At 36.5% G+C, this 25931-nt stretch overlaps 1 protein-coding gene across 2 annotated transcripts in view; it reads left to right on the forward strand.

The window, feature by feature from the left end:
- The first annotated feature begins 553 nt into the window (after positions 1 to 553).
- The window catches only part of LOC117334432 (probable G-protein coupled receptor 139), a 53119-nt gene continuing 27741 nt past the window's right edge, over positions 554 to 25931 (forward strand). The window contains exon 1 of one of the 2 annotated variants that reach the window (XM_033894058.1): positions 554 to 816. The gene's annotated coding sequence lies outside the window, so the exon portion shown is untranslated. Of the gene's footprint in view, positions 817 to 6472; positions 6893 to 25931 lie in introns of those variants that run through there. The other variant, XM_033894057.1, reaches the window with a different exon arrangement.

Genomic DNA, 25931 nt, shown 5'->3' on the forward strand with positions numbered 1-25931 from the left:
AAATCTATCTAGAATTCGTTTAAGAAAATTCTAACAATCATATGTTTTGTATCGTGTATGTCAAGAGTCCCATGGCGCTCGATTATGAAATGGTTTTTTCGTATCAATAATTAAAGAGTGCTACGTATTAACAATACATATTGTATCATACAATCCAAGAGTCCCACGAGTATGCTTATGAACCAAAAATGGTAAAACTATATTTATCCCTATTGCACTTTGAGTACCTTTACTCGGGTCCACTCCATTACAAGTACGGTTAATTTCTCAACGGGGTAAGTTTTAATGAGTCTCTTCGTCTATCTCCGGCCGTAACGACCCGTCAATTGCCGAACTAACGGGTTCAGGGTGCAGGAACGAAGAATTTACTCGAGCGGAAAATGACTTAGGAGGTAAAAGATGAATTGTCCCAGTGTTAGGATTCTCTGAGATAAACGGGTAATATACTATTCACGCGTATACAACCTAAACTCCCCTCCACGCAGAGAAGAGTGAAGATCGTTATCGACGCTGATTGGCGGAGGCCACACGTATACGCTCACCGCTCAATCTATCTCCGTCGGCCGTGTGTTTGTAAACAGTACGAATGTTTCGTAGATTCACTGTGGCCGTTCTCGTGTTTCAGCAGTTGATATAGTTGGACCTAAGCTATGTTGGGTTTCTAAACATGTTGGATTGTATCGATAAATCCAGAGGAATTTTGGTCCCGAGTAATACTATAACCGGTAATTAGTTCCCTGTGGACAGGATTTAGTGGACAAAAATCACCCAATCGATAAAATATACTCGCTGAATATGTGTGATTAACTTTTAAAGGTAAGTTTACTTTTAATTATCTCTTCGATCGAATAATGGTTTTCAATTTCAAGGATTTGTCGAACAAAGGTAAATTGATACTCTTCAAACTTTGGTATATAATAAAGAAAAACTCATTACGGGTCAAACGTGTTTGATTAAATGGTTTTTATTCATTTATATACATGTACGTGTGTATATCGGAAAAACGTACTAAATTTTACTACAAGTTATTAACTTCTTAAGCTTATATTTATTATGTGACACTTAAACTACAATAAACAAGGTACTGATTACAAACATGTTAAGAGAAATGTTATTTAAAATTTATTTGTATTTCGTCATTCGTGAGTTATATTGGGGACGGGCTTCTCCAGCTAAAACATAAATAAATAAACAAACAGATTTATATGTGTTATTGGTTCGTTAAATGGAAAGTATAACTTTTTAAGTTAGCTCTCACTCATAGTTAGATACAAAACAAATGTAAATTTTTAAATTATATTTCACATCCTAAACAATAATTTAATTATTCATTTCGATATTCAAAACATTTTTTTTAATGAATTATTTAATTAACTTTCCCGAGTAACTTGTCATTCCTCTCAACTGCCCCAGTTGAGTGTTGTCGGTCAATAATATAAATCTTATACACGCGTAAAAAAGAACAATTTATACTGATATTTCATTTTTTAAGGTTATATTTAGAAGGAAATATGTAACTATATGCACATTAAAATATATGTATATCAAATTTAGATTGGTATAGATTATGACTGTCATTTCTTTATGTAACTCTGCAGACAATTATACAGAAATGCATTTGAATATGTCACGTGTGACCTTGTGTAAAGTTATAATTGTATAAGTTGTCAGTTAAGTCTATAAATATCGACAATCTACTATCCCTTATTTAATTAAAAACAACCATAGAATTAGGAACAAGGCGATTGACTTGGCGTTGTATGTGTGTCAGAAGCGGTATAATGACTGGTCTCGGATTCTATTAAATCCTTATATAATGTCATACTTTCCTTATACCCATATGATATCTCATTACAACACATCCGAGTAATTAATCTATCATTGCGACCCCACATGTCGAAGGTACCCATAATTTTTCAATACTGTATTATAATTTCATCACAGAGCACATATCACTCTATGATGTCATATCACAATCCCATTTTGATCCAGAATAAACCTCGCCACAATCCTGTATTATCCTTGTATAGCATAATCACAATCCCGCGAACCCCAATTTAGTTTCTTTCCCAACAAACAATCCCGATTAACCCCATTAAGAGCCTCATCACAATCCCAATATATCCCCTTTAGAGCCTCATCACAATCCCATTACATCCCTTTTAGAGCCTCATCACAATGGCATTTTATCCCCTTTAGATCCCCATTACAATCCCATTTTATCCCCTTTAGAGCCTCATCGCAATCCCATTTTATCCCCTTTAGAGCCTCATCACAATCACATTTTATCCCCTTTAGATCCCCATTACAATCCCATTTTATCCCCTTTAGAGCCCCATTACAATCCCATTTTATCCCCTTTAGATCCCCATTACAATCCCATTTTATCCCCTTTAGATCCCCATTACAATCGCATTTTATCCCCTTTAGATCCCCATTACAATCGCATTTTATCCCCTTTAGAGCCTCATCACTATCCCATTTTATCCCCTTTAGAGCCTCATCACAATCGCATTTTATCCCCTTTAGATCCCCATTACAATCCCATTTTATCCCCTTTAGAGCCCCATTACAATCCCATTTTATCCCCTTTAGATCACCATTTCAATCCCATTTTATCCCCTTTAGATCCCCATTACAATCGCATTTTATCCCCTTTAGATCCCCATTACAATCGCATTTTATCCCCTTTAGAGCCCCATTACAATCCCATTTTATCCCCTTTAGATCACCATTACAATCCCATTTTATCCCCTTTAGATCACCATTACAATCCCATTTTATCCCCTTTAGATCCCCATTACAATCGCATTTTATCCCCTTTAGATCACCATTACAATCCCATTTTATCCCCTTTAGAGCCTCATTACAATCCCATTTTATCCCCTTTAGATCCCCATTACAATCCCATTTTATCCCCTTTAGAGCCTCATCGCAATCCCATTTTATCCCCTTTAGAGCCTCATCACAATCCCATTTTATCCCCTTTAGATCCCCATTACAATCCCATTTTATCCCCTTTAGAGCCCCATTACAATTCCATTTTATCCCCTTTAGATCCCCATTACAATCGCATTTTATCCCCTTTAGATCCCCATTACAATCGCATTTTATCCCCTTTAGATCCCCATTACAATCGCATTTTATCCCCTTTAGAGCCTCATCACAATCGCATTTTATCCCCTTTAGAGCCTCATCACAATCGCATTTTATCCCCTTTAGATCCCCATTACAATCGCATTTTATCCCCTTTAGAGCCCCATTACAATCCCATTTTATCCCCTTTAGATCACCATTACAATCGCATTTTATCCCCTTTAGATCCCCATTACAATCGCATTTTATCCCCTTTAGATCACCATTACAATCCCATTTTATCCCCTTTAGAGCCTCATTACAATCCCATTTTATCCCATTTAGATCCCCATTACAATCCCATTTTATCCCATTTAGAGCCTCATCACAATCCCATTTTATCCCCTTTAGATCACCATTACAATCCCATTTTATCCCCTTTAGAGCCCCATTACAATCCCATTTTATCCCCTTTAGATCCCCATTACAATCCCATTTTATCCCCTTTAGATCCCCATCACAATCCCATTTTATCCCCTTTAGAACTGACTACATTCCTGATTTATCCATTTAGAACATCATCCCGCTTTATTCATAATAGAGATTCATATATTCACTTTACTGTCTAACAAACTCCCTATTCTCCCCTAAGAGCACCAAAACAATCCCACTTAAGTCATTTGGAATTTCGACACAATTACATTTTCCCCTTTTTAACTTGAACATAGTCTTACTTTGTCCCTTTTAAACTCAACACAAACTCACTTTACCTCGTCAGATGTTTAACCCCCAACGTAGTCCCCCTTTCACCCGTCATACCAGTAACAATTCCATACTATCCCTTTATATTCCATACTATCCCTTTATATTCCATACTATCCCTTTATATTCCATGCTATCCCTTTATATTCCATGCTATCCCTTTATATTCCATGCTATCCCTTTATATTCCATACTATCCGTTTATATTCTATCCCTTTATATTCCATGCTATCCCTTTATATTCCATACTATCCGTTTATATTCCAAGAAGATGTAGGAAAACCTCAGGACGTTTGATACTTTTAAGTTTATTTAAAAAAAACAGTTCGCGGACACATTTTGTGAGAAATGAACCCTAGCCGGACATGTTCCCCATTCACAAGCCGACACTCGTACCAGTTCAATACTTGTATGCTAAATGTTCGGAAAATGACCATCCATCATTGTAAATGATGTTACCATGTGAATCCCAAGGGAACCCTGCTATCGCCATGCAACCCCACACTAATACTTACTATTCCCCGAAGGGACCTACAAGTCGACCCCTGCCTCCTTTTATCTTTTGAAATTAATTCCTAAAAATCGTCGAATAAAGTCTCTGTCCTAAGGAGCTAGGGACGAAATGTTCAGTACGGATTCAGTAGACAGCATTAAGCAGTTTTGCGTATTCTGTGAAGTACAAAGTCGTATGCAAGCTCTGGCCTTTCAAACTGTGAGTAGTGGAAATTACATGTGGTAGACGTGGAAAACTTTAAATAAATAATCTGTAAATCCCAAAGTAAACTGCAACAGGGGCGAGAGGATGGGACAACAATTTTAAACGTCCGTATAAATACAAAGACACAACCTGTACTCGATTCTCAGGTCCCAAAGGTCTTGATTAGACTAAAATATAATGCTGTTCTCCATTCTTAGGTCCCTAAGATCCTGATTAGACTAAAATATAATGCTGTACTCGATTCTCAGGTCCCAAAGGTCTTGATTAGACTAAAATATAATGCTGTTCTCCATTCTTAGGTCCCTAAGATCCTGATTAGACTAAAATATGATGCTGTACTCGATTCGCATGTCCCAAAGATCTTAATTAGACTAAAATATGATGCTGTACTCGATTCTCATGTCCCAAAGATCTTAATTAGACTAAAATATAATGCTGTACTCGATTCTCAGGTCCCTAAGATCCTGATTAGACTAAATTATGATGCTGTACTCGATTCTCATGCTCCTAAGATCTTGATTAGACTAAAATATAATGCTGTACTCGATCCTCATGTCCCTAAGATCTTGATTAGACTAAAATATAATGCTGTACTCGATTCTCAGGTCCCTAAGATCTTGATTAGACTAAAATATAATGCTGTACTCAATTCTCATGTCCCTAAGATCTTGATTAGACTAAAATATAATGCTGTACTCGATTCTCAGGTCCCTAAGATCTTAAGTAGACTAAAATATAATGCTGTAATTGACTCTCATGTCCCTGTTGTGAATTACATTAATGGTTACTTCTAAAAATAGCTATAGTCTTTAGTGACGACACCCCCTTCCTTTCCCCGTCCATGCTAAATTCACATTAACCCATTATCGTGGCATTGCCAGCCTGCTTCTGGTTGTATGAACACAAATGTGTCAAAAACAAAAGTGTTTTAAAAGTTGAACTAGAAACAAAAAATAGATATCGTATTTTCCAACTAATTCTGTTTAAGTAGAATAAATGACATAGCGACAAGCGCTTACCATTCCGTGACACCTGGTCTTGAAATTTATATTCTCTTAATATTTTGTCTTGATTTTATGCATTTGGAATTAAAATACGATTTTATTTACATGTCAGTATTCTAGGAATTAGATAGAAAAATGTTTTCTTCTTTCGGAACATAATTCATTAACTTTTCATATTTATTTGGCGACGCATTGCAAAATATTTACATGACATTGCTATTAGAGCATAAAATTGCTTTTACATGCGTTGCTGTGATGACCACTATTTGACCCGGGCCATATCATGAATTCTCTAAAAGTACTACAGTGTAGCATTCCTATCATATTTCACATCTATCGGGGTGATCGAAATCGCAAAATCCAGATCAAACAATTTTTATGGACCCATTTCATAGCCGAATTATTGATTTTCGAAGTATATGCATTGTTTAATTATGAGATGCTCCCCTTATACATCAAAATGTTGGCAACACGGGTTCTTAATAATGTAGGTATGAATGGCGACCCGCTCGCTTTGTCCACTGGGGAATATGAACTTACTTTTCGTAACAATGAGAAATGACAAACATCATATATTGATAATTTCTAGCACTAATTGCTTGTGGTGTTAAAGGGGTATACATATACTTTACCTATCCAGTCAATGATTACCTTTAATTACCATCGAGAACTGTGAGAAAATATAGGATTTTCCCCCAACACTGCCCCTGGAGATAATTAGATTATATAAGGTGACATTGTAGTGTAGGCTAGTGTCCATTAACGCTCGATTTTCTCATGAATCGCTGATGATATGTTATCCTACAAAAGTGTTTACATATTGTACAGCGCTACTATATATATACACACACAATGCTACTATGAACATAGATAGACTACACCTTTAACACAACATGCCCTGTGTAACGTGTGTGTGAGTCCTACATCCTCGTGCTCGCCCCCTACACACTGTCCCGTGTCTATATAATGCTTCATACTGCTTACCAACCGTCTCGTTGGTGTGGGCACGGCAATACAGTTGATGGATCACTATAGTACGTAATATATATATATAATCTATATCTATATATATGTGTGACATGAAGAAAAGATGACTGTGCTAACCATGGAGTATGTTTCTAGACATGTAACAAGTCATTCTTAATTCAGCAGCTTAGTTGAAAGGGAGATACCTTTTATCAATAACAGCCGATGAAATTCGTATTTTTACCTGGACGATATTCATTGAAGAATTGTGTGAACATTTTTATGTGCGGGATGTCGTAGTTGTGTCTATCAGGATCGCCTAATATGGATCCTTTCTACCTATGACACATTTTCCCACATATCTAAGGTAGGTTATAAGTGAATATCGATTACTATATTATTAATTATTTACGTAAATTGTTTATGATCAAATGATGGAGTTAACAATTATGAAATGAAACAAACATATTCACCACACTTCAAATTAGACCGGTTTGTCGCGTCGGAATTCGCAAAAATCGGGGAATGATGTTGTCAATTCTTCAAAGTGTAATAACAAATATATCGTCATTGTTGATATCTTTTGCACTATTTTTGAACTATTGTTTTCTATAGATGACAATACTTTCATTTATCATTAAAATTAAGACTACTGGATGATAAGGAACCAACTTGACAAAAAAAAATCTATGTACATGTATTATCTTTGGACTAAAACTTTTTAAATTTCTTTATAAAGGGACAGCCATCTTGGTTAAGGGTCCCCCCCCCCCCCCCCCCCCCCCCCCCCCACACTATATGTATATCATCTTCACAAACGTTAAATACTTTTATTAAGGTACATGTCTTTGTAAATATTACTCTACCTTTTTATCTATTTACTTATCTGTCAAAAATCTTTCCTGTCTGGTTATTTTATTTTTCTTCTTCCTAAAGCAACAATTAAAAAAATATAAAAGCAAGGCCCAGTAGTTCTGGCTTTACTTGAGTTCTGGTACTTTGTAATATAATTATCACTCGTTTGTATTGTAACAGCATGTAATTGCTCTTTTCCGTCAGTTTCTGGATGCTTGACTCCAGGATAAAAAAAATAACCATTACAAAATGGATCTCCTAGCTATCAGTGGAACGTGGGAAATGATACAACTCTTCCTAAAATCATATTAACTGCTAAATATTGGTTATATGATAGCATGTCAACAAAATGCGTACCGTTTCGTCCCCATGTCGCAATCTGTGTAATTGGAAATGTAACACAACATATGTTGTTCGTTACTATGAAATATATTTGATTATTGAAATGAAATTGGCTCTCGACCACGCCCCTTTGATATCGAACACATGTATATTTGTTTATTTACAAATGTGTTTAATACACCAGGAAACTAACCGCCTATTTTTATTCTGAAATACATTTCGCCAACTAAGTTAAGAAATTGAAAAAAAGTATCAAGTATTCAACGTTTATAATTAGATATGGACTTTTTGTTTGCCCACTTATCTCTTATGATAGGGACTTTAATTATACTTGTAAATAAATAGAAATTTCTACAGTATTTTGGTACGCCATTAAGGTTTTGTAATTCTACCTAGATCTTTCATCAGAACGAGGTTGTTTTGTACTTTTATTTCTTTAGAAAGATGTTGAATACGACACGTTTGATAAATACTCTCATAAACAATTTTCAAAGGATGTTAAAATCTACAACTTAAGATCATCAACCAAGAAACAGGATTTAAAAATGAAAAATGTCGTACAATATATCTGGTATCTTCACACGATATTTGCATATTTTATCAAAGATGTGTTTACGAATATCAAGCCTAGGAGGTCAAGTCGTCCTTTTATCGTCCATTCATATGGATATAGGTGTCAGTGACGTTTTGGAAATTCTCTGAAGAAGACCCAACCAAAGCTGTAGCCCAATTGTTGCGTAGTTATCTAGTGTAACGTAGACAGCATTGTTACCCTAGTATGACGAGGAGAACGTTATAACCCAGTTAAGACCCTATGTTGCTAACCCAGTATGACGTAGATAGCGTGGTTAAACCAGTATGACGTAGACACCGTTGTAACCCCAATATGACGTAGACAACGTTGTGACCCCACTATGACGTAGACAGCGTTGTGATCACAGTATGACATAGCCAGCGTTGTAACCCACGTATGACGTAGACAGCGTTGTAACCCACGTATGACGTAGACAGCGTTGTAACCCATGTATGACGTAGACAGCGTTGTGACCACAGTATGACGTAGACAGCGTTGTGACCACAGTATGACATAGCCAGCGTTGTAACCCAGGTATGACGTATACAGCGTTGTAACCCACGTATGACGTAGACAGTGTTGTGACCACAGTATGACGTAGACAGCGTTGTAACCCACGTATGACGTAGACAGCGTTGTAACCCATGTATGACGTAGACAGCGTTGTGACCACAGTATGACGTAGACAGCGTTGTAACTCACGTATGACGTAGACAGCGTTGTGACCACAGTATGACGTAGACAGCGTTGTAACCCACGTATGACGTAGACAGCGTTGTAACCCACGTATGACGTAGACAGCGTTGTGACCCACAATATGACGTAGACAGCTTTGTAAAACCAGTGTGACGTAAACAGCGTTGTAACTCACGTATGACGTAGACAGCGTTGTAACTCACGTATGACGTAGACAGCGTTGTAACTCACGTATGACGTAGACAGCGTTGTGACCACAATATGACGTAGACAGCTTTGTAAAACCAGTGTGACGTAAACAGCGTTGGACCAATGTCTGATGTGAACAGCATTGTTATCCCATTGTTGTATGCAGACGTCAGTTGATTCGGTATAAACATTTTGCATATATTATCAAAACAGGGCAGACAGGTCCGGCGAATGTAGCGACTGGCAGTTTTCAGAAGTCGATATATGAAATCCTGATTTACGTGCAATTATTAGCCGGTATTTAATCTCAGATTGGTGACAGTGTAGTAGTATTTTATTGGAAACACGCTAACCATGTTCAGGAGTGTTCGACGCTTTCACGAAGGAAGAAAAAATTCTTTCTGAAAAGTTTTAACGCCCCATATTCCTTCTATTGACGTTCATTTTGTATGTCTGTACACTGTATCTAACATTTGGCACTACAGACGACATGCTGACACCGTCAATATCATGTCCACATCGTGTTTATTACAGGGGAGAGATGGAGGGGCGTGGTCCGTCACTCAATTAAAAGTTCAGTCGTTCTTACAGATCTCGTGTGTTGAAATGACAAGAGATTCTTTTGGGATGTGAAAATTTGCAAGTATAATAAAACGAAACGAACACATCTAGCCCTAGTTGAAATTCTGTTGATGTCTTTCTCTGTATTTTAATTCCGTTTCTGAGTGACCTTTCGCTAGCTCTAAGTCATTTGAAGAAACTCTACACTGACGGTTTACACAATATACATTTCATTGTTTGCAATCCTACTGTCAATATCACAAAATTGTTTACATTTGTATATGACATGTTTATTTCATATTTGAATTGTGATTTTCTCCTCTCGATTTTGACACGTGAACCTTTCCTGGTATTTCAGTAGTCTCGTATACATCATTATGTCGTGGTACCTCATTGTTATGAGTGCCATTTGGCAAACTCGCCTTCAGTTTGTAACCTTTCCAAATTCTCTTTCTTTCGGAACAAATATCTCGTAACAAGAACCATACTAAACCAAGAGAAATTTAGTTCGTCATTTGTACTGAAGTTGACCTCTTTAAATGTTTAACGGTCCAAGTTGAAGGTCACCGTCTTTGCTTTATTACCCCTTTTTTTTCGTCCGCATGCGGCGTCTTACAGCTGCGTACGTCTTGTATGCATCTCGAAAATCAGAACATGTTAAGATGAAGTCATAGGCAAAATGATTTTTCCTACATGTACAAACAATATTTGTCTTTAATGATGAACGCTTATGGTATCTTATCACGAACTATGTAGTTGGAAGTGAGTCTGGAATGGACTTGTGCCATGTGAATGGCAAGCAAGGAGTCAACAACACGGCCTCGATTGGGTTATCGTTAAGATCTATGCATCTTTTATGTTGTTTATAGCGTAAATTAAAACAAAAGGCAATGTTTTGTGTAGAAGTTTTCCCTTTTACTTTTGAAAATTCAATTATAAGCACTGAACATGATATTAACTCGATCCGTGAGTGTGAAGACAAAAAATCAAAATGTACTTCGAATGTTTCGCGCTGTTTCTTCGGAGTGCATTTTGGTTATCGGTTTATACATTAATGGACCAATTTATCATTTTGCTCAAATCTTACGCAATTATCTTCTTTACAGAAAACTTAGGTACGTCCGAATTCCGAAGAAACAAAAGAGTAATGTACACTTCAGATGTAGGTAATTAATGCATTTGAGCAACCATGGGTAGGAACAGATCACGTGAAATGTTATTAAAATAACGCCAATTACCCTGTAACAAGCATAAACGTAACAAGCCCATTGTTACCCCGATCTGTGGCGAAGTTTGATAGTAATCACTGCATATAATGGCATTTTAACGCGCTGGCTAATTTATATAGAAAATCCAATTACGGAGAAGAGGAACACAGAGTATTTACACTATAAAACGTAACTACCTTTGATGTCGCGTTTGGCATTATAAAACTGTACTTTTATAAACTAAGTGTGCCTATTTCTGTCCACTGACAAGAAAATGACGTTTTAATGTTCTCGGGATATTGCAGTTTTATGTAATTTAGTATTTCTGGTTTAAAACTTTAATAATAGTGCACTTTGGTCGCTAATAATCCGACAACATAGCAATGTATTTGTATAAGGTCGTAAGCCAATGTTCAAAGTTGCCATGATACTAGAGGTCTCCGTCATTTACTGCCCTGCCAAACCGTGTAGTCTGTCATTTTTATAGTCCCCGTCCTCAGCTGTGGATTACATATTTTAATGGTTGTAAAACGCGAGGTCTTACGTTTGAAATTGATCAATAGATTCACGATCTGTTGGTGTTTGTTTACAGTTAGTTTCATTTCGGTTTATTAAATGTCTCTGTTCGCACTCTACCAGACTTGAAAGTCAAAAAATTGTTGTATTTGAAGTCGACTTATTTTGGGTGAATCATTAATGTATTAATGGAATATTAAGCATGATTAAGTGACATGAAATGATGCTTTTACCAACAAAAATAAAGCAAGCACTAGTCAACACATTTTTGAATCACCTGATGTGCTTATCCAAATGAAGTAAAACGAAAACTTTCCAACAAACTTTTTTCAATTTATAGTTTTAATTTCGCTAATCTCAGCTACGACTTCCTCCTTTTGCTCAAAGGATCGGTAGTAATCAACCATATTTAAATTTTCACTTTGTCAATAATTACGCGTTGACAAAATCTAATAAACGAAGTTAATCTTAACCAGTATTGGATGTCAGTAGTAGTCTAAGACTAACAGTCTTATGTCAACATCAGCGAGTTATCGGCGAGTTTATGTTTTAATTTCTGTATTCCGGATCGTGACACCTACATCCGGGGTCTTGCGCGTGAAAGATGCGCACAGCAAGAGTAGGAATTCTGATAGTGAAAATGGCTCCTCCTTATCGAAACGATGGACAAATGATACCAAACCGAAAACAAGTCTATATTTTTCTTCTGGTCAATTTTTCCCTCCACCATGCTCTTTCACGATCATGCGGGATACAGTTAGGTCAGACATTTTACGTAACCTTCCAGTCGGGATCTTTTATGATCACGTGTTACATACGAAATGTCGTTGACATCTTCCCTAAGTTACGTAACTTCCGTCATGCTAAGCTCATGTTATGTTTCATTTTGATCACGTGATGTCTACTATGACAACTTTTCCCTTGACGCTTTGTCAAAGTGACATATTTTCCTGGTAATAACTCCCCCGTGGTAAATCCCTTTGGGACCCCGAGGTGTCAGTTTTTAGGACCTTTTTGTTTGCACGTCCTAATCTCCACGTGGCTGTTTATAGACCCGAGTTCCCTTAATATATTTAGCTGTCACACCATCGTCTATAAATAGCGTTTTCGTCAAACGCCCCAGTGTCTCAGTCTACCATAGATATCAATGTGATAAGGGGTACTCCGTGTTTTTTGCGCCTTAAACTTAGGAATGTCTTTGAATTTTCTTTTTACGTCCGGTAACATTATGATATTTTTTCTTTCGCCAGTTTGATAGCTGTTGTTACAAGCTTTACTCTTTATTGTTAGATGTGTTGTACGAGATTTTGATAACATGGCATTTCAACTTTATTGTTGATCACTGTGGGGTGTATTGTGTTATTGAATAAATAAGGGTTATATTTCCGCCCACAGTTTGTATATATACCACTTAATTTCCTATAAAATCTACGTAATATACTAGAGCAGATTTAACCGAAATTTAATGATTAGATTTGCACGTGCGTTTCGGATATGTAGGTTTCTGTTTTCTTCTATGTACGTACTGAACCTTTGAGCTAGCGACTCAGTCTACTGGTACATATATGCGGCTAAATCGTTAAAGCAACGATTTTTAACAGATTAAAGCTACAACTATCTATAATGCATGTGACCTATTTATTGGTTATCTTGTTTTAGCCAGAGGGTATATATTAGATAGGGAGATCCCTGGCCCGTAGCCATGGGTTTGAGGTTCGATTTGTTTAGAGGTACTCTATAGCTGGTAATATTAGCGGAGGGTTTAATTTCGCTTTATTCGCGGCAATTAGATGTAGCGCGAAAATAAATACCCAGCCAATATTTATATATGTATACTGAAATTTACAATGTTAACGCTACAACGCATGGCTGCGCGAAATGTAATACCCGCTAACTAGTCCCGACTGGGGCAACCGCGAAATAATAGTCCCGCGAAATTAACAACTATACAGTAAAAGGACGAAATACTCGGCTGTTTTGGAATAAAAATGACTGTGCTTGGTAAATACTCACTGAATAATGGAATGACTTTTGATCTATATATATATGATGAAAATGTTGACGACACAGATGGGGAATATTGGGGAATATCGATAAGATGATGTGTTATTTATGATCGAACAATTTGTATTTTGGGTCTAGTTAGCTGGTACATGTGTTGTGTACTGATGACGTAAGTAAAACGATTTTAATGAGACCAAATGAAATTAAAATAATCAAGAGACTAACGATAATGTCAGCGTTATCCCTGATGTCATTTCCGGTTTTGTTTTCTAGTTTCTATGTTGCATCTCCTCTATTTGAAGTTGTCCATTGCGTTGACGGTATTTGCTCTCTCTGTTTAATACCTTGTTTATATCTCTGATGGTACTCTCCTTCCTGAAATCAATTCTTCTTTCCTGTGTCGATAACGCGCTCATGTAAGGAAGGACCGCACGTATAATAGTGCAAATTGGAGATCGCTATGATGTTTGAATCCGGTACATTTGACTCGTTAGCACAGAAATAATTGTGGACTGTTGTTAAATTAGGGAAGTCTCGAATGTAAATTAATCATGTTTGATATTAGGTTATTTAAAGCTGTTGGCCTGTTGGTCGATTTCACTGTTCTCTGTTTATAGTAGAGAAAGCTGTCGACTCGTTGATCAAACTCGTGAGTAAATCTGTCTCATACATACGCCTGCATTTAACAGACGTCAGAAATCCGTCTCATCGACATGGTTATAACCACGAAAAATATGCAGCCTCATCATACGTGAAACTGCTGTACGACTTGGTTGATGTTTACCGGTAGATATTTAATTTCTTTCTTCGTCAGCTATCAAATACGACGGTGGTCAGTTTGCTTTAGATATGAAACAGTCACCAAATCCGTCTCCGATAGACAAATAAATTCAGATTTGTAATAACAAATTGCTTCTTCCGGTTTATTGGCAAGGACATGTCAACTTTACAAAACTGATTGGTCTACATGATTCCATTCGCGCATGCGCAGTGTGTGTCTCGAGACTGGATCGTGTTCACTATTATATGTCTTGTGGTGCCATATTGGGTTCATATCAGATTCAATTACAGTCTCGTTCCTCTCCTGCGTTTGGAATCTATATCAGAATGCCATGGGCACTAATTTCCATTCAATTATTGGATATTTCGAGATCTGCGGAGCCATCAGCCATCAATTAACGAAAGATCTACAGTATAATGTTCTCAACACAGTGACAACTGCATGTCAATATATCAAAATACATTACGACTTCAATCATTTGTATTGTATTTAAATTACTCAATAAGGGTTAACAAATCTTCAGAAGTTCCAATCAGTCAGATAAATGTTTCCTAAATAGCCTTTTTAATTACACTTAGAGCTTTTACTGACCATGTGATTCGTGTATCAGGGAACGTTTGCATGCAGACGAATCATCGTCGGAACAGAGAATCACCAGTAAATCAGAATTGTTTTTAGTAGTAACCACACACGCATTCCTCTTTGTTTGGCAAACACTCGTGGTTTACATCATAAACAATGAATCGTGTTGCCGGCTTTATTCGCAGTAGATATAATCAACAGAAAGCAAGCAGAAGTCTTTGATAAATCTAGTTGGCATATTGTTGCAAAGTTAATCTATATCCCATCGGAATTTTACATACAAGGTTGCATAATTTACGGAGCGGTTCCGTTCTTTGACCCGCCACCTACTTCCGGTTTTCATAAAGGGGTGCTATTCATGTAGCCCAGATCCAGGTCGCTTCGGTCATTTAAAAATGACGTTCCCATCATCAACCCATCTTGGTAGCGACTAAAAGATGAGAAGTAGATTGCGTCTGTTTTGTACATTGGTCCCGATTTTTCTCAGACACGGATATAACCTGTACCGTTTGTGGGGTCACCGTCGCCATTAAGGCTCCTCCCCACTGCTGGATGGTCTGTATATTTATCAGGAGATAATTGTTTATGTTTCTGGGTCATTTTGCTCCTATAAATGTCAGGACTATCCGTCTTATCGACATCCTCAATATTGATAAGGCCTTAAAATAATTACCGGTTTGCAGTGATTCTCTCTTAGGATTTCTGAATCTGCTATTGGACGAGATTCACACTTGGAGCGTGATGTCCTGCTGTCGATGATTTACGCGTTATGTACGGGGCCTTGCGCTAAATATAGAATGCTGAAATTTACATCTTGAATTTCCCACTGAGACGGTATCAGTCTTATCTGAGAGATGTTGATTGCCAAGAGGTCGTATTCAAACCTCATTTACGATGTATGGCCGGTGATTCATCCAGTTAGACCTAATTACATTATTATAACGTGTATAATTATTTGACAGTGAACAATTATAGTTTGTCTATATGTATTCAGAATTAAAGCAATTAACCAAATATGCAATCCATATATTCATGAATTAAGTAAGTCGGCAAAATGATAAAAAAAAACAAAAAAAAACGCAATGTATTTTTTGTTTTGTTTCGTATGAAGTGAATGGGAGAGAATACATATACATGTATAATGTATTGAGCATAACATGTTATATGTTGAATGTGTAACAAACAAGTTTTTATTGTGTATTATCTGAAGTGTGACAGGTTGTTCTGTCGTGTCGTCTGAAGTGTGACAGGTCGATAAGGAGCTAGTGAGTTCGGGGTTCTGTTTGTTCTGTCATTTCGTACCAGTATTTCCGAGGAAAAATGACTACACTTTCAAATCTCGACATTTTTATTGTGTGTTAAAATCGACGCGTTCTTATTCTGTCGCGTTATTTGCACACATTTGTACAAGAAATCTGTGGCATATTAATGACCAAGGTAATAGCTACCTGTCGATTTGAATGTGTGACGTCCATGATACTTGGCTCGTGGTGAATTGATAACATGAGGCGACTGATGTGTTGCTACTGTGATATAACAGGAGGCGACTGATGTGTGGCTCCTGTGATATAACAGGAGGCGACTGATGTGTGGTGATATAACATGAGGCGACTGATGTGTGGCTCCTGTGATATAACAGGAGGCGACTGATGTGTGGTGATATAACATGAGGCGACTGATGTGTGGCTCCTGTGATATAACATGAGGCGACTGATGTGTTGCTCCTGGCGATGTCATATAAGGGGACTAATATATGATTACTGGTGATATAATTGAGGCGACTAATGTGTGACTCCTGAAGAGCAAGGTACATTGTGTTATCGTTTGTGATTTCTGCTTAGGAGATATTCGAGAGACTTAAAACAAATGACAGACATATCTAACAAAACTTATCAACGAAAATGTCTCATCTCTAGATTTTGTTGATAATTTAGCTCTCAAGTAGTACGATATGATATTTTTTGTAAAACATCTTTCATTTCTTATATTCGTTTTAGCCTAAAAACAAAACTGTTTATAAAGTTACCAAGGCATAACAATTTCAATGAATTGTCGCTACTATACATGTGTATTCATTTATCAATATATGTTGTCAGTATGTATATATATAGTTTAATGATAAGTAAGCTTGTATTGAATTGTTTAAGGACAAAATTAAAACATTGCATAGCAACAGCTTAATACAATTCTATAACTAACACTGTAATATCAGAGACTGTGTGTTGATATATATATACCTAAAACGGCCAATATTTTATGTAACGAAAACATCTTAATCTTTAATTACTTGACGGACATGAATTGTTAATGAAAAATCTTCAATAGGGTGATAAAGATTTCGAATAAATCGTCAAACGGAGCCTCTATCAGATATATTGGTTTTACTTATCAGCAAACTACAGACGGTTTATCGATATATGATTTTAGTGCCAGTCGTGTGCATGATAGTCTTTATTAAAAAAATCTACAAGAGAAGAGCCTCTAAAATCGAAAGCAAGGAGGTGTAGATCTTATCACGGTGGTTTTTCGAAATAAAATCAGATTAAGAGATCAAACTCCCGGTGGGTTAATAGCTGACGGCACTCGAGGGTATTTCAGTGTATGTGGCCTGCGCGTGAATTTGGCTCAGTCTCACATTGTCTGTGAGAGATCAATGCTGACAGGTTTGTGTTTATACCCGCTGTGTAAACTAACCTATAGGCCCCCTTTTTTTGGTTAAATGATTTTTATTAATACCAAAGTACGCTAGCGACAAGGACTGCGAATTGTGTATGTTTGGCATCTACACAAGAGTCTTAACTGAATGCGCATTTCTTAGAGAAATCAGTTGCTGCTGAAAAAAGCTACACGGACTTTTCACGACCGACTGGTTTTACACTGGTTGGGTAATATTGATATCAATTTAGCTGTACTGTCCCGTTTTCGTGGGATTAATAATGGCGTTTTGGTATAGTCTCGCGATCGTAAGGCGCATTATCGGTATATCGTTGTGTTTGACTTAGGCTCCAGAAATGACAATTATAAGTTAACTTTAAGTTATTATAAAGTGTAATCTTGTGACATAGAATCCATATGTAACATAGAAACATACAACTGCAATATACGTATTTTCGAAAAAAAGTGAAAACGAATAGCTTTAATTATTTGGAACATGCAAATATTTTAATGTCTGATAGAATTAATTCTTACGCATGTTTACTGTACATTTAACAAAAAAGAAAATAGTCACTTAGGCTATTCTGATGCGTGCTATGTACTACTTCAATGAAACAAAGAATGAACGAAAGAACTGTAATCAATTTCAGAAAGTGAAAATGGCATACGATAAAACCTCGATAGATTATATTGATACCTGAACACACACGCTAATTACAGTTGATACACTTTTCCGTGGCGATTTGATAAAATCTTCTAAGTTATGCTCTGATATCATACGTTTGGTGACGAATCAATATCATTACTTCGGTTATAATCTTTACTGGTGTGGATCTAGATAGGAATGAAACAACGATGATTATCTCTATAAAACATGAATAATTAAAATCCACATTTTCTTTCTTTCTTGATTAAAATATTGAATCTGAACACAAAACAACTTTAGGTTACTGACATTCCATGATTGAAGCGAAAGCCGTACATGAACCTCGGCGGATGGATGCTCAGATTTTTTTCCCATTTATAATTCTCTAATTATTTTCTGTGAAGAATGTACATGTGTGATAACCTGCTGATAAAATTGATAAGGTCTATATAATATTATTATTAATGAGTAAAGAATTTATAATGTTTTACAAGACATACATTGTGTTTTCAAACTAACGAAACATAAACTTCTGTTACCGACAGTATAAATATATATTTAATATAAATATCGTTATTCTTTATACACAAACGGATCAATGTACATTTCTGACACACGGTTACATGCTTGTTTTATATCGTATCGAACGCTCCCACACTTCGCAATCTGCAGGAGGATAAAGCGTATCGAACGCTCCCATAAAACTTTATACTTCCCAGGTAAAATTGACAATACATTTGTCAAATGTATAATAACCACCTACAACAGAAATCGAAATTGAGCTATAAATAGGATTAGCAGATCAGGTGTTGTCATTTCGCTGCATGGTGTGCAATATATAGGAGATTTTTACCTGCGGCACCTGTGGATTTGCATAAAACTGGATAATGGACATTCAAGCTAATGTAAACATGTCATTGAAGCGATAGGATATCTATTGTAGGTTTGATACATTTCTAGCGTCGAGATAGCTCAGCTGACGTTAAAACTTACTTATCAATAAATGTAATTCACAATTTATAATCTTCATCTATTGGTTAAAAACTTATTAAAAGCCAAACTGCTGTTTATTGACTTAATTTTTAGATTAAATTATTGCTTATTTTTGTATTCAGGATATTCAAACGACGCTCAATCATAAGTTGAATTAATTCTTCATTCTTAAGATACAGTGAAATTGTTTCTCAACGTACATATATTTGATCTGGTACAATGTCTGCATTGAAGATTGAGAGTAGGTTCAAAGCCAAATTCTAAAGTAGTTGAAGGAAAATATATTGCTTTATGCACAGTAACGGGCAGTTTTCTCTTAAGATCTTTCTGTAGAGCGTCAAGCTAGTAAACCATATATCCTGGGTTCGATTCCTCGTTGAAGCAATGCCATACTTGTAGTGCAACGATGTGTTTGTTCGCGCAGCCAACCTCGTTAAGTGGAATGTAAAGCGGCGGTCGGTGAAATCCATCGAGTAAGAACAATGTAGAGACTGTATGGAAGTATTTTACAACACAAAGTGAGTTGATATACCGAAATTTTATAACTGTGCAGCTGCATTTATGTTGCTATTTTAATTTTTCAAGTAACACTAGTAATAAAACGGGCGACTATTGAAACGTCTAAGTTAACATTTGTGAATCTTACACTACCACAATGTACAAGTATGGGTTTCTCATTATGAGACCGGAAAGCTATTTCCCTTTTTTATTCTAGACGATATTAAGGACACTGGGGCAGTGACATATATTATACGTATTTGACTTTTCCTTGGACAGGATATTGTGAAATGTCAAAGAATGCATAATAAAACACATGCATAAAACAGACATTTGATTTGCAGTTATAAGAACCAGAATCGCGTTATCTTTGTCAGATTTACTGATTGATGTGTCTGAAGATTGAATATAATTACAGAAGAACGGGAATTTTGATAGGATCATTATCCTTACTTCCATGGGAAATAGATTACTGAAATTTCTACACGTAAATATGTTTCTGTTGTATGTAGATATGATGCAGTTCTAATAGACATTCAGTTATCCGAGCTCGTTACGAACCGGAAGTAAGCTTCGTGTGTTGGTACAATTGACCCAAACGAAAGAACAAATCATCAAAAAAGAGTGCACAATTGCAATCTTGAATTCCTTGTGATCATATTCAATTATATTGTACTATAAGTGCTAGATTACATGAATTGATATATCATAGTTGTTTTCATTACTTCAATAGAAGGGCACCGAGTGGTAATTCCTTCGGAAGGTATCTGGTCGTTGCATTTATGGATGCATATGTAAGATGTCTGTTATTACTGACAGCCAGCTGTTCACAACATTGCATTACCAGACAGAACAAGATGCATAAATGATTGTAAAAATAGATCGAGGAAGGAAGTTTATACAACCCATTGTATATATCATTCCATTCACGAAATGTGGTTTTGTTGAAATGGAAATATTATCTCTTAATTCGACAATGTCATTCTATTTGTGTGCATTTTCAAACAATCATTAAATTATTCTGTTAATGACCGATTTCCTGTTAAATACGGAAAATTAAGACGGATAAAAAAATGACACTTTGGTGCACATTGACGCCATATGCCTTCGTTTAAGAGGCGATGGATCAAATGATCCCTAGTAATATCAAATCATGGAGGCAATTTACAGCCTTTGTCCTTCAGTAAAGCTTGTTGTAGAAGCAAGTCGAGTAAGATTTTCGATTAATCTATCTTATAGCAAATGGAATGTTATACAATATGTCTGATAAAAATCGTCCCAAAGCAGAAATAACGTATTTTATTCTGCTAGATGCGTTTGTGAAATCCCCAAATTATCACGCATCAGTTGTTAACCAATAAAACCTGCAACACATGCTGGTATCGTTCTGTGTGTACGCGAACGAAACCCTCCCACTGGGGTAACCCAACTTTCTTATTGCTATTCAAAGTAAATTGGATCCCATTCTTCCATGATGGGCAAAGCAAAACATTAAATACTGGTATACATGTGTCGTTATTTGTACAAGATAAGGGCATAATACGAATAAGAAAATCCCATGCTTTGATCAAAGGCTCATAGCTTTTCTTGTTTACGGTCACAGAACATTTTTTTTGTGTTTAGGTTTTCCAGAAAGACAATAAGCATTTCACGAGTCCTTTCAATGAATCATTTCACTGAAATGTCATAATCTGAGCACTGCGATATGACATAATTCACATTGAAATGGCATGACCTAGACATGTTATCTATATAACGAGAGTGTCATAATTTTGATGAAATATGGTTACATAGGTATGTTATGACATTATAGCGGCACATAGTTATACAGTACGACATATTTCCTATTGAGATGTCATAACGATACGCGGTACATAATTATTGAGAATGACATATTTCTAATCGAGATGATATACAGTGAAAACGTAAGTACAATGTATGACGTCATTCTTACTAAAATAATACCTGGTTAACGTTACCAAACAAAGAGTAAGGCATTTCACCTGTACTGTGCCTCACTTGACATAGTCACTTCCGTGAGATTTCACGTGACACGAGTTCCTGTCGGAGTCATCAGTGCGTTTTATGGTCCTATAGATTTTACATAAATTCAAACGTCAGTCTTACATATACATATGTTGCAAAGTTTATTACGTTCGTCATACATTTTATGTACTTAAATTCTTATCTGCCAAATCAACATCTGGCATAACAAAACCATAAATTTTCCATAAAAGATGACATTCTCTTATCGAACTCTGTCTGTGTTTATCCTGAGTTTATCGTATTAATGTTTAAAACATTAAATTCTATGTATTGTACAGCACTGTTACGATAAGGTATCTGTTTATTAGAGTTATTTCGGCCGTTGAACACCGAGAATTCCTTCTGCAAGTGTGAATTTTAAAGATCAAATATGCTCAAAACATTTTAATCTACGGTTTATGTTCATTTTTTGTTTTAGATGCTGCTGGTTTTAAATTAGAAATATCGGTTTTTTATTTTGTAAATAGATAAGAACCTAAAGAATGAAGAATCGTTCACGAAAGAACAAATTTCAGGAAAATTGGTTCAGTAGATACTCACCCTAAAAATGGGTATGGAAATGTCATCCTCTAAATCGAGAAGTAGAAAGCTCGCGAAAATAATCCGATAGTTCCTAAAATATTCGAATGTTTTTATTTCCAGTATATAGCGAACATTATAAAAAAAATAAAGGCGATCACATTATGAAAACGGGCATGATTGTATTTATGTCTATGTTCGACATACCGTTAATTGGCGAAGATAGTTTTCTAATGAAATTGAGAGGAGAGTAACTATCTAAGGTTAATATTTGCGAGTGTTCCTGACTATCTTTCCTCAACATCAGACGTCATAAAACATTAATTTCTGCTGAACTCAATATAAAGCATCATGTATAGCTATAGATGTGATGTCTATCTTATTACATCTATAACAATATTTAGATCAGATCTCCATGCAGAAAGTGTTTGCTGCCAGAAAGTATCGCATACTGTGACACGACGGACTATAACAAAATAAACATGTTTCCTTAACTTACTTAACACGATGAGAAAATCCCATGACATCCATCTTGGCTTTGAAGATGACCTCGGGGTGGACACTGGAGAGCGTCTCACTAACCACTTTTGGCATTGTCTGTTTTTGCCCTGATGCTCTTTATATTCGTTAGGATATGATAAAATGTTATGATGGTCATTACTGACCAAATTAGTTTATTATGAAGAGTGTGCGGTCGCTTACGAGGAATTTGATATAGCGATAACGTGAATTTTCATCTGTATTCGGCCATGCATGGATATACACATGCGGTCTATTTAATCAGACGTTGTCGAGTAAGGTTTGAATTAGCGCTTTGAATAATTCAGTTATATGTTGTTGTTATCGATAAAAGTGCTTGTATCAATCATATTTTATTAAACATTTCTGTCTTATTCTCTGATTTATATATTAGTATAAATGTGTACACGCGCTGATTATAGTCACGTGATCATCGTGACATAGCTGTTAATGACAGTTCTTGATAATCAGTTTAAGGGTTGAAATGTTGGATGCGTGGGTAAAAAGGTGAATGGATGAATGGTTAAATGGTGGGGTAGGTAGGGTACGGAATAAAATGCTGGATAGCTCGGTGGATGGGTGGATGGATAGATGGTTTTGTTTTGTGTTGTTTTAACGTCCAATCAGCAGTTAGTCATTTAAGGACGGCCTCTATGTGTGAGATGCATGCGTAAGTGTATGAAAGGAGGCTGCGGTAAGTTCTTGTTACACATGTAGTTTCCTCGCTATATAAGATATAGTGTTACCTCACTGAATCATACTGCCGACGACACCCAGCAATACACCCTACCCAGTCACACTATACTTACAACAGGCGAACTATTCGTCCTAAACCTAACATGCTGAGCGTTGTGCAGGAGTAGGTGATTCTGGTATTCCCACAGGGAGAACGTGAGTCAGTGTCACAGGGAGACACTAGGAAGTAAAAAGTATTTTGAAGGAAGGGAAAAGATAAGACCCCAAATTTAGTCGCCCCTTATGATCATGCGATGAGGGCAGCAGGTACAATCCTTGCGTCCTACCTGTAGGGCGATGGGTGTATGGACAGATTAGTTAATCAACCAAATTGTTTTACATATGGAAACCTAATCAAGAAAAACAATAACATTAAATTAATTTTGCATATGAGTATTGGCATCATTTTATGGAAACCCTTATGTTAAGGAATTCCGTAAGTTGAAAACTCATGCGAGATTGGTTCTTAAATTCGAGGAACATTTTTGTAACATTGTTTCTCTAAGTGTAGAAACGTTTTTGTGATACTGGCTCCTTAGTTTTATAACGTTTGTATGACACTGATTCTTTGACTTGTGGAATGCTTGTGAGATACTGGTTCTTTCGGCTGAGGAACATTTGTGGGCCCTGATTTTTAAGCCGAGGGACGTTTGTGTGAAGTGATTCTTTAAGCTGAAGAGTGTTTGTGTGACACTTATTATTCTTTAAGCTGAGGAACGTTTGTGACTGTGTGGTCTGTTGATGGAAACAGTATTGCAGGGATTAATTTTCCGTGGCTCCTTGATCTCTCGAGCTAAACCAAACGGTGTAGAGTTACGGTAACGTCCATCAATCTGCTGCTATAACGTTATTTCCGCCATCGTAATTCAATACCAGTCGGCACTGCCATTTGGTGCTGGAGTGAGAATTTGTTGATGTAAGAGAGCTTGAGGTTCTTTAACGGCGACTGATTAGTCCATAACTGGCATCAAAGCCAGTATAAACAAGAAACAACGCCATAGGTCTGGGAGTCATTCAATACTCTTCTGTTGTGACCTTTGATATTTCACGTGTAGTTTTATTCAAACACAATTTGCGTCCAATTAAAATCTCGCGAGTTATGATGATATTTTGTTACGAGAGGGATTATATTCGAGTGTGGTTCCGGTACAAAATTCCAAAATGGAGGCGTAGTGATATATATCTTTAGAAATATGAAATGATTTAGCTGCAATAAGTTTAGGACCGGGTTAGGATGGTGTTGACGAGATAAGGTGGGAGGATGAGTATTGACGGGGAAGGACCGGGTTAGGATGGAGTTGACGAGATAAGGTGGGAGGATGAGTATTGACGGGGGAGGAGCGGGTTAGGATGGAGCTGACGAGATAAGGTGGGATGATGAGTATTGACGGGGGAGGAGCGGGTTAGGATGGAGCTGACGAGATAAGGTTGAATGATGAGTATAGACGAGGAAACATCAAATACACGAGGCTTATTCTATATACTACAGTCAAGAGTTAATTGAGGAAGCAGATATTTCCTGTAGGAAAAATAACATATTAATATTACTTATAATAATAATAATGACGCGATAGTCTATACCACACAGGGAAAGAAAATTTTTAATTTTAGAATATTCATAATATTGTGGTTATATTTAGTGTCGGCCAGTGCACTTCACGTGACTGGTGTCGGAATGTCTACAGTCATTCTACCGATATACATAATTATCTTAATGAAAACACGAACTGATCGAACTGTTCTCACAAAGTTTCATACTTTTATATGATATTGAATATTTAGGTGCCTGGCACATTTTGGAATTGTTACAGGATCTTTAATGTTCCGCTTCAGTAAATCTGTAATCACCGAACGATTTACCACAATATGACGTTTGGCGTATGTTTAGTCTCCGTCAGAGTGATGTGGTTTTCCTTGACATCAAACATACCATAGTCACCACAAAATTGACACTTTGAATTGACTTAGTCGGTTAATTACAGACCACGAGAAAACCTCAATAACATAACAGTTCCGAAAGACATCAACTTACATACGTAGAATATAAAAGGAAGACAGGATGACGGTTTTGGGAGTTTGAGCATTTTTGATATTCATGTAGGACGCATTCGTTCCACGCTTTAATTTTCATATTGCGTGAATTCATGAGATGTTTGTTTGTTTTTGTTTTTGTTTTTTTGCTTGCAATTTATTAAGTCAGATTAAGGGCAATAACGAAATCAGAAAAGGAATTGTCTGAATGTTTACATCAACATCTAAACATCAACGGGTTTATAGGAGTCAGTAAGTGGAACATGTCCATGGTCCGTGAACTTGACAGATTTGGTACAACTGGCGAGGTCAAAGTTCACAGGTTCTTATTGTTTTATTATTTCGTGGTGTTTATTCATAATCTTGTTCAATTTTGGTTCACACATGATATATTGTCAAAACACAATTGAATCGGGCATAAGTCATAGCAAATGATTATATTCTTGTTCACAACAG

Source organism: Pecten maximus, chromosome 9 (genome assembly GCF_902652985.1).
Source record: "Pecten maximus chromosome 9, xPecMax1.1, whole genome shotgun sequence".
Taxonomy (NCBI): domain Eukaryota; kingdom Metazoa; phylum Mollusca; class Bivalvia; order Pectinida; family Pectinidae; genus Pecten; species Pecten maximus.